Source organism: Notamacropus eugenii, chromosome 1, assembly GCF_028372415.1.
Source record: "Notamacropus eugenii isolate mMacEug1 chromosome 1, mMacEug1.pri_v2, whole genome shotgun sequence".
Taxonomy (NCBI): domain Eukaryota; kingdom Metazoa; phylum Chordata; class Mammalia; order Diprotodontia; family Macropodidae; genus Notamacropus; species Notamacropus eugenii.
This window is the reverse complement of record NC_092872.1, coordinates 533,779,303-533,796,020: the sequence shown is the minus strand read 5'-3', so window position 1 is coordinate 533,796,020 and position 16,718 is coordinate 533,779,303. Positions and strand designations below refer to the sequence as shown.

The 16,718-nt window shown below is 40.0% G+C and overlaps 1 protein-coding gene across 1 annotated transcript in view; it reads left to right on the top strand.

Annotated features, from left to right (window-relative positions):
• Window positions 1–422: 422 nt before the first annotated feature.
• The window catches only part of CAPN14 (calpain 14), a 72,697-nt gene continuing 56,401 nt past the window's right edge, over window positions 423–16,718 (top strand). The window contains exons 1-2 of the mRNA XM_072634111.1: window positions 423–785; window positions 6,027–6,193. The gene's annotated coding sequence lies outside the window, so the exon portion shown is untranslated. The remainder of the gene's footprint in view (window positions 786–6,026; window positions 6,194–16,718) is intronic.

The following is a 16,718-nucleotide window of genomic DNA, read 5'->3' as shown; positions in this document are numbered from 1 at the left end:
GTTATAAATATATAAATAGAATTATTTTGGTGTATGTGGGGATTTTCTTCTTATCAATAGCTTCTTTGGGGCACAAGACCAGTAACGTAACAATATATACAATAACTATAGAAATTTAAATGAAAATAATACTGAAAGGAAGCTGAACTCTGCTTAGCTGTAATGACTAATCTTGAGCAAAGAAACAAGATTGTAAAATACAGTTAGTATCTCTCTGTGGAGAGCAAAGCCGCAAGTGAAGCATGTTCCTGAGTTCTTTCTTTTTCCTGAACTGTTTTTCTTTGTTATAAGGGAGAATTCAGTATTTGCCTGTCTGTGGGAGGAGTGTAAAATCAGGAAATGACTGACATAAAAACAGTGTGTGGATGACTGGTAAAAACAACAGTAATTACCACAAGAGGTCATGCCAGGCTTCTTTTTAGGCAGGGTCATTAGGCAGGTTGGTCAAATCAGAACAAGTTAACAAACACATTAAGCACTTACCATGTGCCAGATAATGTGCTAAATGCTAGAGGTACAAAGAAAGACGAAAAATTGGAGGAGACAATATGTAAACAACCTCGTTAAAACAAGATAGGTACAGTATAACTAAAGATAATCAACAGAGACAATGCATTAGCTTGAAGCAGGGTGAGAAAAGACTTCTTCGTGAGGTGGAGTTTTTAGCTGAGACTCGAAGAAAACCAGAAAAGCCAGGAAGCAGAGATTAAGAGAGAAAATTCCAGGCATGGCGGATAGTGGATGAAAATGCCAGAGTCAGGAGATGGAGTGTCTTGTGCCAGAAGGTCAGTATCATTAGATGTTGCTTCTGTTTTAGCAATTCTTTTTGACAGAGCTTTTCGTAGTATTCTTGAATAGAAGACCGAGAAATGGAGGCTAGATGACTGTGCAGTTTGGTAGATTTGGAATTGTTTGAATGACCAGATGCAAAGAGTAACTATTCATTGTCTGATGGCAGCTAGGAATCCGTTGCTTGCCCCAGTATGGCATGATATTACCAGTTACTTGAATAAAAGCAGGGAACACAAATTTGGGAAGGATAGCTAACCATTTGTTGAATCAACCAAACAATAAGCATTTATTAAACATAAACTACATTCCAGGAACTCTGCTAGATACTGTATATGCTAAGACAAAAATGAAACAGTCCTTGACCTCAAGGAGCTTACATTCTGTAGGGGGAAATATGCATATAAAAGTACATATGGTATGCGTGTATATTTATATACAGTTGTGTCCATAAAATATGGTACTAGGTGGCAAAATGAACAGAATGCTAGGCCCAGAATCAGGAAGACCAAATCCAGTCTCAGGCACTTCCTAGCTATGTGACTTTGGGCAAGTCACTTAACCTTTATCAGTCTCAGTTTCCTCAAATATAAAATGGGAATCATAATGGCACCTACCTCATAAGAGTTGTTGTGAAGATTAAATGAGGTAACATTTGTAAAGTGCTTAGCACACTGAGGCACATGGTGGGTATATAATAAGTCTTCCTTTCCTTCCTTCCTTCCTTCCTTCCTTCCTTCCTTCCTTCCTTCCTTCCTTCCTTCCTTCTTTCCTTCCTTCCTTTCTTCCTTCCTTCCTTCTTCCCTTCCTTCCACATGTATATGAATGCATGTATATGTTTAAATACATATGTGTATAAAAAATATTGTGTGTGTGTGTATGTGTGTGTGTGTGTGTGTCTGTGGAGAGAGAGAGAGAGAGAGAGAGAGAGAGAGAGAAATAATTTCTTTTCAGCTAAATTGGTGACCTGAATTGGTATACAGAGTGTTTTCATCTGAGATCTTTCAATGTCAGTGGAATCCTAGGTTCAGTCTTTCTTCTATCCTATGAAGTTCATGATGAAGAAATTCTGTCTACCACTTTAAGTCAACAATTTATCTGCAACTTACAGTTTCTGAGAATTATCTCGAGCATTGAAAGGTTAAATGATTTATCCTGAGTCACATAGCCAAGATGTGTCAGAAGCAGAACCTGAAACCAGGGCTTCCTGGCTCCTCGACCTGCTCCTTCACTACATCATGTTGCCTTTATAAGGAAAGACATACAAAGATACAATATTTTGTACTGGCCATTCCCCTGTGCCTATAATTTTCTTCTCCCTCACCTCTAGTCCAAAGTAGGCTGGAGCAGCTCCTTATCTGGCTGATTGTCAAAATTTCAGTGTGAGCATTTACACTGTGGAAATCAGCGAACATTACAAACCAGGGCTTGGTTTATTGTTTAGTTGAATGTCTAGACTTTAAAAGGTGACAGAGAAAATAATAGTAATAATAATGCAAATTAAACTTAAAAATTTTGTGTGTGCTTTTTTTTCAGAGGAAGAATTGATTGCTAAATATTTACTAGCATATTCCTATCTCCACCTCTTGTATATCCCTTACTTCCTTCAAAACTTAGATCACATACCACAATCTAGTCTAGAGGCAACCTTATCCAATTCCCCCAGTGGCTAGTGCCCTTCCTCCTCTAATTACCTTGTAGTCTATCTGTCTGTATATACTTATGCATCATAATGCCAGCTCCCCGAGAAGAGGGACTTGTTTCATTTTTGTCTTTTATTACCAATTCTTACTAAGCATAGTGCATATACATGGTGTTCATTCAATAAATGCTTGTTGATTTATTTCCTTAATTGAAATTTTGTCATTTTGATTCAGCTTTTCAGATAATGAAATCATTATTCTTGTTTTTAATAACATATTGTAATTCTGTGAAAAATAGTAAGGATTTGGTGAGAGATTTGTTATAGACAGTTATAGATTTCACCTCATACTTCATTAAGTCAACAGAAGACATGTGCTATCCCTTCCCTGCATCATACAACTCCTCGACATCATTCACCATTCTTTTCTTTACTCCAATCTGTAATGAAGTGGCCATTGACCCAACTAAAGGCAATCCCTTTACACGTACCTTTGAGTCCATCCTTTCCTGACTTTTCCAATAGATCACTCCTCCCTCTACCCCCAATCATCATTCTCTCTCTCTCTCTCTCTCTCTCTCTCTCTCTCTCTCTCTCTCTCTCTCTCTCTCTCTCTCTCTCTCTTTCTCTCTCTCTCGGGCACTTTTTGGCAGCAAGCATAGTCAAGTTTCCCTCACCTTACAAAAAAAAGCCTCACCACTAATCTCATCCAATATCATCATACGTTTCCCTCTTGTTCTTAGCAGAACACCTAGTAAAATATTGCTGCTTTCATTCCCTTTTCTCTCAGTCATCAGCCCTTTAGAATCCAGTTTCAAACTCAAATGGAATTACTTTGGTTAAAATTTTCAGTGATCTCTCATTTGCCAAATACAATAGTCTTCAATCAATACTTATACTTCTTAATCCAGCACTTAGCACAATGCTTGGTATATAGTAGTCCCTCAATAAATGTTGATCTCTCTGCAGCTTCTGACACTTTTGTCCATGTTCTCCTCCTGGAATCTCTTGTCTGGGTTTTCCTGATTGCACTCTCTCCTGTCATCCTACCTAATTACTCCTTCTTAGTTTCCTTTGCTACATCACCATTCAGATCATTCCCACTCAACATGGGTCTACCCCAAAGCTTTGTCCTTAGCCCTCTTCTCTTTGTTGGCTTTCTTTAAGTTCCAACTCAAATCCAGTCTTTCAATAGAAGCCTTTCCTGTTGCTCAGCTTCATGCCTTCACTGTTATCCTCTTATTCTCTCTTATTATCTCCTATTATCTCTTATTCTCCCACCCAACATATTCAGTCGGTGGCCAAAGCTTGTAGGTTGTTCCTCCACATCACTCTCATTTGTCTCCTTCTTTGCACCCACATAGCCACTACCATAGTTCAAAACATTTGCTTCTCAGCTAGATTAAGAGCAATAACCTTAATGAACTGCCTTCCTCAAGTCCCTCCCTGTTCTAATTCATATTCAACATAACTAGCTTCAAAAATAATTTTTCTAAAACATAAGTCAAGTCAAGTCATCCTCCTTTTCAAAAAACTCAGTGACTCCCTATTCTGGAATCAAACAGATGGCTCTGGAGGAGACAGTGAGGCTGGTGACTTTGCACAGCCCTGCCTAACTTAAATCTAATTCACTTGCAAATCAATACATCACCTTCCTGATGTCATTGTTTCTCTTCAACAATGAAGGACAAATGACAATCTGTGAGTAGTAATGATGGGGTCATGGGACCTGAGGCCCTAAAAGGAAAAGACTATGTCTTTGGGACTTGAACCCCTAAAGACCCTGAACTTTCCCACACTGGCATAAGACCATGTTTTTACCTTGAACTTTCCTATACAGTTCAGAGGCCCAGGTCCCTGGCATTCACCTGAAACATCTGGCCCATCCCAGTATAATCCTTTTACCTGGCTTTCATTGTGGCCCTACCACTTAACTCCTTCCATTGTCTGAACCTGGCCCACCCAGGATACTTACCACTCCTTAATCCCATCGAAATCTTTTCAGTCTTTTTCTGTATAAAAGTACCAATCTTACCCCTTCATGGGCAATTTAACGATTACAAGGATTACAATTTAATGATTACACAGATTCTTAGAATCTGACCTGCTTGTATTGGCATCACAAATACAGCAGGCTTACTAGAAATCTTGCCCTCCCAATTGGTGTAAAATAAGGAAGAAGGACTGAGTGGTTGAATTCTTACAAGGCAGACCTGCCCTACCATGACCTTGTATTTTAGGGTTCCAAGCACCCCAAACTTCAACGGTAGTAGCTGCCCCACTGGGAACCCAACCACCCAGTTCCAGTTGGGCAATGCTGCTCCTTTCTTTCCTTCCTTCTTCTTTCTTCCTCCTCTTCCTCCTCTCCCTTCTCATCCTCCTCTTCCTCCTCTCCTGTCTGCATAGGGAATCATACCCTTACCTGTGTGTGGTCTCCCCAAAGGAATATAAATTTTGATTACTGAAACCTCACAAGATTTATGGACTAGATCAAGTTTATGGACTAGATCTCCCTCTTTTTTTTCTCTTACCTATTTATTTATTCCATCATTTAAAAAAAATGGGACAATTAACTCTTTTGCCCCATGTGGTTTCCTTTGTGATTTCTTGCAATACTGTATTGGGAACCTAGGCTTTGATAAAGTCCATTTGAGATTCAAATGTGGCTACTTGACCATACCTCAAACCCAAATCATTCTGGCTCTCACTGATTGGACAATAATAGACCTCAGCTGAAGCCTCACTTGGTCATTGTTTGAGTTTTGATGAGTGTAAATAACAATTGTTTCTGTTTTGGCCAGAAACCCTGAGGATCTTCTCCTCCTAGACTGATTTTTTTTGAAGAGGTGAAAGAGGCCATTTTTTGCCTCATTTCTTATCTAGCCTTAATAACCGAATGCGTGTAGCCTCAGACAGACAGCGACCTGGAGAAAACTTTATCTTAAAAGGCCAAGCTCTCCCACTGCATCCTGATCTATATCTTACCACTGGATGTAGATGACTCTGGAGGAAATAGTGAGGCTGGTAACTTTGTACAGCCCTGCCTCACTTAAATCCAATTCATTTGCAAGTCAAGACAACCTTTTCCTGAAGCTATTGTTCTTCTTTGAGAAGGAGGGGCAAATAACAATAATGAGAACCAAACATAAATGCCTTTTAAAATATGTATATATATATATTTAAAGTCCTTCAAAATCTGACCCCAACCCACTTTTCTAGTTTTCTTATGTATCACTCACCTTTACACTCCTTATGGTCCAGTCAAACTGATTGTCCATTTCCCATCTCCATGCCTATGCTATCTAACATGCCTATCATGCACTGCCTTGTTCCTTCTGCCTCTTAGAGTGTAAACCTAAACTTGGATAAATTCAACCTCTCTGACAAGAGTCATGACCCAGAAAATCAAAGAAAGCTTGAAGTCCCACTTCTCCAAAAGACCCACTTCAGAGGGAAATGATAGGATGACTCACACTATCGCAGCCATCCTGACTGCTATCCATGTGACACATCATACTTGCCTGTTGTGTTAAGAAAATGTTTGTTTTAGTCAATGTCAATGGTAAAGCCCTATCTTTGTCCCTCCCTTCCACAGAATTGGATAGGTGGGGCCAAAGTACCAGGTCTGCTCACCCACTCAGGAGGCTGAATCTTATAAACTCAAAGCTCCATACACATTGGCAACAAGAACTCATATATCTGGCATTCACAGGAATCAGTGACTTTAAGCACCTGGATTACAGCCTGCTGAGTCCCTAGAAGGTATGCTTACTGAGTTCAAATGTGATTAAGATGTTAGTTTAGATTGAGCTGGGTTCTCTACTTATGAGTAGGGAATGAGAGAGGGCAGTTCTGGGTTTATGTTGCCTGAACCTTCAAGGTAGAAATAAAGAGCACTGTTGAAATTTAGTGCCATTATTGGTATTTGTGGATGCATTTACTAAGACCTAGTCTTGTGATAGGAAGTTCTGTGTCTTCTCAGGCTTGTCAATGAGAGACGGTATCATCTAGAAGAAAGAGCTCTGGATCGTGAAAGAGGAGACTAAAGCTCAAGTCTGATCTTTAATAATTATGTGACCTCAGGCAAGTCTTTCTTGGCAGTGGTTTTCCCATCTATGAAATGGGAGTAATAATAAATGTATTGTCTGTCTCATAGGAGTATTGGAAAGACAGGTCAATGTGGTGCAATTGAGTGTTGGTTCTAGGGTCATAGGATCTGGGTTCAAATATTACCTGATATTTCCTAACTGTGTCACCTCAGGCACGTCATTTAACCTCCAGGAGCCTCAGTTTCCTCATCAGTAGTATTAAGGGGTTGAAGTGGATGACCTCTGAGATCGTTTCTTTTGCAACAGTCATATGAAATGTGAAGCATTATCACCTCATAAAGGCAGAGAGAAGCCAGAAAGAGAATCACTAGGGATATCATTCCCAGGAGGCTAAGTATTTGAATTGTGATCTTTGGATACTGATGGGCTGCTGGGCTAGATTTGACTCCCTGTGTGAAAACTGCTTAAGAGTCCCTGGCAAGGGAGAAAGGGCAGGTGAGGTCTCTTACAAGAGATGTGTTCTTGCACATGGGGAGTATTAATGGGATGTGATGCTGGGAAGTGACCCATCACTTAAAAATCAGTAAGACCTACCTAATCATTCTAAATTATTACACTGAGCTGTTAAAAATATTGGGATTGCCTAATAGAGGAGAAGATACTGCCTTGGGAGTTGGAATTTGATTCAATCTCAGATCTACCATCTACCACCTATGTGTCACTGGACAAGAAATTTAACCTCTCTGAGCTTTAGTTTTCTCATTTCTAAAATGCAGAATTTGGATTAGATAGTCTCTAAGGTTCCTTCTAACTTAGCATAGTGCATGTTGCTTGGTCAGTCCTTTATCAAATGCTTTATCATCATCATCGTCAAGTGCATGGTACATGGTAAATTCTTAATAAATGCTTTATCCTTATCATCATCTATTATTATTATCATGGTCATCATCCTTATTCAAAAACACCCCTTTTCTATCACCAAAGGTGAGTTCTAGACAAACTAGAATAGAAATGATTTTGTCTGGCTCTATCATGAATATATTTTGTGGTAGTCCCATCACCTCACAGTTCAATTTGTCATTGTTTTCTGTGGTACAGTGGATGAGCCATTGATGATCAAGGTTTCATTCTATTTGGAAGTGGGCTCAGATTTTGATCAGGTCAGAATTATTGCATGGTTCGATGATTAAGGCTGTGGCCTGGAAGTTGGGATGCTCTGGTCACTTGTCAGCTAGGTAGCGTGGATACAACACACAATATTCAGAGGGAGGCCAGATCACCATTGAAATCTTGACTCAGATATTTAATTAGCTATCTGACCCTGAGCAAGTCACTTACTTTTGTCTACCTTAAATGGGGATAATAATAGTATTCATATCTCAGTGTATTGTGAAGGTCAAAAGGAGATAGAATTACGTTGAAGTGTTATATAAATTCAAACTATTACTATTATTACTACTATATAAATTCAAGCTATTATTATTACTATTATTTCTGAACGATTACAGTATTTCACTTAGGCCTAGAGTCATAATACTTTTCATTTTTAAAAGGTCATTCTTATGATGCACTCAGAGCTATAACTAGAATAACTAGCTCCTGTCATCTAGATCTATAAGCATAATTCTTTTTTTTTTTTTTTTACTTGGGGCAAAACAGATGTTTTGTGGGAAAGAATGAAGGTTGATGAGTAGGGAGTGCATGGAACACAATCTGACCACAGATGTAGTCTGACCAGAAGAGGGAACAGTCCAGGTCTATTCTCTTAAGAGGTTATGGGAAAAGTTGGCCTGGAAATGGGACCCTGTAGGTGGCAGCTGCATTGTGTGATGGTGGGAACTGGTGGTAGAGCATGAGTGCAAGGATGGTAGCTACTGTGGAGGGGAAACAATATCCTGCAGAGAAAGCCTTAGATATGCCCAGCATGTAGTAGCAAGACCTCATTTGTCTTGTAAGAGTTACTGTCCTGTCTTTCACCATCTAGCCCTGTGAAACTCTCCCCAAGAAGCATTTTGACATGCAGGGATAAGGAGCTATGTAGTATAAAATCTGGAACTTTTTTGGGTCACACACACACACACACACAAAACCCTAATGGGACTGGATTACAAAACCATGATTTAGCCAAGGAAGCTAGGGGTGGGAATTCTTCATAATCACCAGTTCATAACCTGCTTAATAATTTTCAGGCAAGGTTAAACCTCCCTGAATCTCCATCTCCTCATTTGTCAGTCAGTCAATAAGCATTTATGAAGCACATACTATGTGCCAGGCACTGTGCTAAGTTCTGGAGATACAAAGAAAGACAATAGACAGTCCTTGCCTTTGAGGAGCTCACATACTAAAGAGAGAGATGACTTGCAAACAGCTATGTACAAACAAAATCTCTACAGGATAAATAGGAAATAACCCACAGGCTGAAGGCACTAGAATTAAGAGGAACTGAAAAGCTAGAAGGTGGGATCTGAGTTGAATCTCGGTGGAAATCTGGGAAGTCAGAAGGTGGAGATGAGAAAGGAGAAAGTTCCAAGCATGGGGGAAATTCCTGGAGCCAAAAGGTGGAGTACTGCAGAAGTTTTAAATCTATCTGTGCCCGTACATATTGCCTCTCCTGACAGAATGTTGGGACTGTTGAAGTTTTGTTTTTGTTACTCCAGTACCTAGCGTCCGGGCAGATAGGTGGCACAGTGGAGAGAGTGCTAGGCCTGAATTCAGGAAGACTCATCCTTCTGAGTTCAAATCTGGTCTCAGACATTTACTAGCTATGGGCTCTGGACAAGTAACTTAATCCTGCTTACCTTAGTTTCCTCATTTGTAAAATGAGCTGGAAAGGGAAATGGCAAATCACTCCAGTATCTTTGCCCAGAAAACCCCAAGAGGTCACAGAGAATTGGATGTGACTGAAATGACTAACAACTACAAAAGGGATTGAACAAATGTTTGTTGATAGATTATTGAGTGCACTACCCATCTTCCAGTAGCCCAGGTTCGACCCTCACTGTCATCCCTGACTCCTCACTCTCATTCACCCCACATATCTAAAAAGTTGCCAAATCATATTTCTACCTCCACAACATGTCTGGTGTCTGTCTCCTCCTCTCCACCCATTGGACCACCATCTCATCTCCTTTGATCTGCACTACTGTAATAGTCTTCCTCATTAGTCTTCCTACTACATTCCACTAAATTCTCCATCCATCTACCAAAGAGATATTTGTAATCATGTTCCTCCCCTGCCCAATAAACTCTAGTCACTACTTATTGTTTCTAGTATCAAATGTAAACTTTTCTCTTTTAAATATAAAAAAAGACTGTCTTGTACCCATTCTAACCTGATTCTATGGCTTTATTACACATTACACTTCTTCATACAACACACACACACACACACACACACACACACACACACACACACACACACACACCCAATCAAGCCAAACTGAACTTCTTACTCCTCATTCAAATCATTGCATCCTTTCTCTCTGAATCTTTATACAAGCTGCATCTCATTTATAGAATATAACTCCCTCTCTTCCTCTGCCTCTTGGAATGCCTACTTTCCTTCAAGGCTCAGCTCAAACAGTACCTTCTACATAAGTCTTTCCTGATTCCCATCCCTTACCTGCTAGTACATTTTCCCCTTCATCCTATCCTATCCCACATAGATGTCGTATACCTCTGTTACATATATGTATTTATATATGTATGCATATGTGTATGTATGTGTGTATGTATATATTATAAGGCTGTGCTGGTGAATATTTAACTGGCTTTCCAGAAAGAAAAGGAGAAAAATGGCATAGATTTTAAGTTTAATCTGTATTATTAACATTTACCCCATCATTTTCTTAAGTCTAGACCATTAACAAAACAATAAATCAAGGCTTGACTTACAGCATTTGTTGATTTTTGGTGTGCAAATATACTGGAAATTTAACAATCTTTCTAGCTGGTAAGAGCTGGTTCCAGCACACCACTTTTCCTATATAGATATTGGTATCTGTGGTCTACTCTCACCTTCCACCTAAATTGTAAGGGCCTTGAGGTCAAGAGTTGTTGCCTTTAGTACCTAGCCTTTATTAAGTGCTTCCTTGCTGTGGATACAGATACAAAAGGAAAACAGTCCCAATACTTGAGACATTTACTTTCTGAGGTGAAACAATACACATGGGAATTGTGGCCAGGAAAGGACAGTGGTCTGGAGAGATTCCAGAGACAGGTGAGAGAGGGTGACAGATTGATGTCTTCCTTCTAGAAACAATGGTGAAATTTATTTGATCAAGTTTTATAGTAACAGAACTGGAATGAAGGTGGAGGGTAGGGAGTGGGTATAGCAAAGGAGGAGTAGGAGATAACCAGAGAGAAGATAATCCTTGGAACATAGTAGGTACTTAATAAATTGACTGATTTATATTTGATCCTAGAGACGTTGTTGTTTTTGTCCTTCATTCTGGAAGAGGACCATGACCTCAGGAAGTTGATGACATGACTTGCAGTTGACTTTGATTTGAGTTAGGAAGGGCCATACAAGGTCACCAGCCTCACTTTCTCCTTTAGAGCCATCTGGATCCAGTGGTCAGATATTCATCAGGATGACTGGAGATGGCCCAGGATGCCATGGGAGACCCTGACCCATTTAAGCTAAGGGTTTTTTTCAGGTTCTCATTTTGAGTTAGGTAACACCCATTCAGGGAATAGGCCTCTTTAAGAGGTGAGTCAAGAGATGGCCCCTTTAATAAAAATAAAATATCAAACTGGAAGGAGAAGACCCTCAGGGTTGCTGGGCACAAGAGAAACAGTTCCTATTTACATTAACTTTGAGCCAAGAGAGCTCCCAAAATAGTCATTAAATAGTGCTTGACCAGGGACCTATTGTGGTCCAATCTATGAGCTCCAGAGTGAATTGGGTTTAAGGTTAGTGTGCCAGGAGTTTATTGAGTTGATTGATAGTGGGGAAAGGAGAAGGAAATAGTAAAGATTATTCCAAGTTTTCAAACTGGCATGACTAGAAAGCCCATAGTCTCATTGTCAGACATGGAGACTTTTAGTGAAGATGCTGTTTTGGGAAGGAAGTTGTCTGTGTCTGTTTCTACCTGAAGTACCAGTGTCAGCAGGGGCCTACATCTCCTCCTTAGCTGATAAACTCATTGGAGGCCTCCAAAAGAACACACACACACACACACACACACACACACACACACACACACACACACACACACACACATACACACACACACACACACACTTGGACCAGCTGGATTATAACCCTGTGCATTCTGTTCTGACTTCTCAAGCCTAAACTTCTCCGGTAACATCAGCCTCTCTGGCTGGAGTCATGACCTGAGAAACCAAAGAAGACTTTGAATTCCATTTCTCAGATGTGCCAATACACTCTGGATTAAAATGATAAGATGATTCACTCCATTTCACCTATCTGTGGAACAAATCTTGCTTTTGTCTTGTGTTAAGATAAAGTCTGGTTTTACATAATCCCAGCAACAAAGCTCTGTGTGTATATGACCCTTCTTTCCAGAGAAGAATTAGCCAGAGCCAAAGTAGCCAGTTTGTCCACTTACTAAGGAGGCCAAAAGTCCCTCCTTGCCACTACCTATTAGGCTCCTTAATCTCCTTCAGAATTCAGGAGTCTTGACGTTAATCCCTAATCCACAAAATTAATCTCTCTTCGGACTGAAGCAGCTGCCTGTATGAGGTCTTCCATGACCTATGTCAGTTTCTAGAGTTTGCCTACCAATACGGTCTTGTTTCAACTTTATATATGCCTATAAATGTATGTATTGTTTCCTCGTTTGTCTGTCAGCTCCTTGAAAGAAGAAAAAGCTTCACTTCTATCTTTTCATCCCTAATACTTGGCCCATAGGAATCAACTTGGGGTCTGTGAACCATACACACACATGCACACACACACCTATACATACACACACACACATACACACACATATAGCTGATTTCCTCTGTAATGCTATGTATTTTATTTTATGCATTTAAAATATTATTTTGAGAAGCAGTTTGCTAGATTACCAATGGAATCCACAACCATAACAAAATAACAATAATAACCCCAACCTGGCCAATAGCAAATAGTAGGTTCTCCATAAATGCTTGTTAATTGGTTGAATCAACAACTAATTATAATACATTGCTAGGCATTGTGAGTTATATAAAGAAGCCTAGTCCCTTCCCTCACACTAAGAGGGATAAGACACATTTTTTAAAAAACTGAAAATGCAATACCGTATGTAATCAGAAACATAGGAGCGACCAAGTTTCCTTAGGAGTCCAGAGGAGGGAGAGCTCAGTGCTGCTGGATTCATTTGGGGAAATTTTATAGATTCATGAATTTAGGCATGAAGGGAGCCTTAGATGCCATCTAGTTCAACCTCCCTCATTTTGCGAATAAGGAAACTGAGGCCCAGAGAAATGACTGGGCCAAGGATACACTGCTGGAAAGTGGCAAAGCCAAAACACCACATCAGAAGTAGTGAGACTGAAAGGTGGAGGCTAGATGATGAGTTTTCAAATCAATTTAATCAAAATTTATTGATATTAGTTTTGCTAATATTGATTGTTCTCACCATCACTTGCCCACTTGTCTAACATAAATGACTTCAATAACAAGTTTAGAAATGCTGATTCCATTACTGAGTTTTCTGGTACTTGTACACAAGGTTATATTTATATCCAAAGAAGGCTATAGATGGGTTACTAGGCTGTAGGGATATATCAGGGCTACTCAACTCAGATCATACAACAACTGAAGACAGGAATAGCAAGGCTGCATGGAGGGCCATGAGCTTTATGGGACGATCCCCTTACTAAAATTAGAGTCTTGACCAAAGGAATAAAAAAGAAAGATATTTATTCAACTTTCTCGAGAAAGGGCACTCCCACCTGCACTCAAGATGGCGATGGCTGAGGAGGGCGAGGGTGTGCCCTACACAGCAGTTCTTATAGACCCTGACCACAATGCCCCCACCCTAACCCCTTTCCTCTTAGCCCATTGACTGAGCCTTGAGGGTACAATTTATCCATGGAAAATCTACCCCCACAACAAGGAATATGTATACAAGAGCCATTTTTGGCAAAGGGGGATAAGGGAGTAAGCAACTTTTGTCAAAGACTGTCACATAGCATAGAGTAATGTCTGGGAAAGGAGATACAGGAGAGAGCAAAGGCAGTCTCTGCCAAGGACTATCTCCTAACACAAAAAGAATTTTAAGAAAAACAGAATCTCTATTATTTGGTTTCTCAGGGCCAGGTGAGACAAACAGGGCTGATGCAAGGAGCCCCTGAGGGGTCTTCACTAAATATACCTGTTCCACTCAAACTGAATGATCCTTTTCTTTCTCAGTGGACCAAAAGCAAAATGCCTCGTAAAGCCTAGAGATTAGCATTAGTCCTCTTTTCTTTGGTTTTTTCTGTGATGGAGCAAAGGGGGTATCTCTAAGGCCAGCAATAATACTCATTTTGGTTAAACATTTTATTGTGTGTGTGTGTGTGTGTGTGTGTTTATATATGTTATTTATAAATATATGTATTTAATATATATAATTAGTGAATACATTGAATATTTGTGTTATGTTTAGTCCAATAGTGTTTGGCTATTTCTAAAACATTTCATTAAGTTGCCACTGTGACGATATTTCCGTGCCCTCGTATTCTGCTCATGCCTTCTCTGCCCACCGTGGACAGAATGGTCCTGGGTTTAAACCTCAGCTCTGGAATTCTGAGCAAGTTAACAATATCTCTAAGTCTCTCTGTCAAATGGGAATTCTGTCTACCTCAAAGCATTGTTGCGAATAAGACTTCCCGCCTTGGCTCACCTTCAAAGATTGGGTGGAGGAAATGTTCGGGGTTTGCTAGAAGGTTCTCTCTAGTGGCCACCCTTTTTTGTACTTTCCCAGCATGGGTAGCCCTTCCCTAATATCTTGGGGAAGTCTGCCAGGCAACAGGGGTATTTGTGTTGTCTGGCTCTGCGGATTTTTTTTTTTTTTTCCTCTGGCAAGGGGAGATGTCTCTGCCTTGAAAGACTTATTCAGAATTGGCTTTTTTCAAACTGCACTGTGGTTCTTTCTATGGGAAAACACCAATAATATAATAAATATTTATATAAGCACTTTAAGGCTTGCGAAGCTATTATACATACAGAGGTATGTATATATAATACATATGTAGTATGTAATACACATATACACATAAACATACGTATCTAATACACACATGTGTGTATATATAATATACATATATTGTATATAACACACACACATACACACACACACATTCCTTTTAGCCTCACAATGACGCCAGGAGGTAGGTAATATTATTCTGTTTACATCACAGATGATGAATTTGAGGTTGAGAGATATTACATGACTTGAATCATATAGCTAGCACTGGCTAAGGCAGGATTTGACGTGTGACTTTTTTTTTCTGATAAACTGGTTTTGGCTGAATGACCCATATACTTGGACAATGCAAAACCACAGCCTAAGAATTTTAATTTCAAAGCGCTTACCTCATCAAATCCTGGGGAGGGCAGGTTCTTGCAGGAACCAGCAAAATATCCTCATTCTTAGATCATTTTTTTTAACAGTCTGACTCTGGTGGAACTGCTGATGTAAAAAAATATTCCAAAAATATCTGTTCCTGAGGCCCTTTTACAGAAGTCCCCAGAAAGTTTAGGAAGAGTTCACAAGCAACTCAGATTTTCTGACACTGTCACTGAGAGCATTGGAGCTGTTTGAGAAAACTTGGGTTTGAGGATTAGCAAAGTGAGGGGAAGAACATCGCAAAGACAGTGCTACAAAGCAACTCCTCCCAAACCCAGCCAATGGGGAAATAAGGAGAACAGGCTTGTACATAAACATCACTTTTGTCTGTCTGTCTGTCTCTGTCTGTGTCTGTTTGTCTATCTATCTATCTGTTTATATTGACAACTGGAAATTCAGGTCATGAGGTCTGGTCCAGGGAGGCTGAGCTGAGCAAAACCATCAGCCTTTCTCCACCTATGGTGCCATATCAGCTATTAGTATATTATTGGAAGACACTGAATCATGATGCTTAGAGGACTGCCATTGGAGTCAGAACTGGATTCAAGTCCTGCTTCAGAAATTTACTAGCTATGTGATCTCTCAGTGTTTGAGACAAGTTGCCAAGAGTATGAGTTACAGATGATTTGCCAAAGTACTTCAGGGGAGGGAGTCTCCACACTGGAAGATTCCTATATCAATGCAATCACAGATCAGGATTCTTATTGTTGTTATATGACTGGGCCATCAAACATGTTTGCTGCTATTATGGAGAACACTCAATGCAGAGTCCCAGTCAAAGAGGGATTCCACAAAGATAGGGAGAACCTTCAGATTCTCCTGTTTGAGGAAGACCTTGATCTGATGACATCAAGCCCTGGAACATTACTGACTTGTCTATAATCACTATAAAGAGTATTGATTGACTATCTAAACAGAAAAAGTAAAATGGATGAATAATGTCTATTGCCCCAGGCTGTGATATGCAGTTGAATGGACAGCCTTATAGTGCCTTACTTACAGTGGCATGGAAGTCACCCAGGGTTCTCAAAGGCTATGGTAGTGGGGCACAGCTTCTGGTAGGTCCAGTTATTATGGAAAGGTTTGGAGTGTAGACATGGCAATAGACAGTCTATTTGTTGTCCAAGGATCAGCCTACTCAAGCTTATAGTAGAGCAGCAAATTTTTCAGCCACAGTAACTTGTTAAGACTATCTACTAACTTGGGGAGATGATGTGCTTTGCATCAATGGAGGAAGTACTCACACAAACATTATTAAGTGTCCAGTTGGTGACCTTGCTGTTGCAGTTGTTTGTTTGTTTGTCCTTCATTTTCAAAGAGGATCAATGACATCCAGAGGGTGATGTCTTGACTGACAAGTGAGTTAGGTGTAAGTGAGGCAGAGCTGTGCAGTCAACAGCCTCACTCTCTTCTCCAGCATCATTGGAGTCCAGTGGCAAGACATAGGTCAGGACACTGGTGATGGCCTGAAATGCAGTATAAGACCTTGACCTCAATTTGTCTAAGGCAATTCCCATTCAGTAATTAAAGGGTAGCTAAGAATTGAGTCAAAAGATGGCCTAGTTTGCCTTCATAAAAGAATCCATCTGGGAGAGGAGGTCCTTAGAGTTTCTGACCAGGACAGAAACAGTTGCTACTTACATTCATTCTGAGCCATCAAAACCCAAAGAA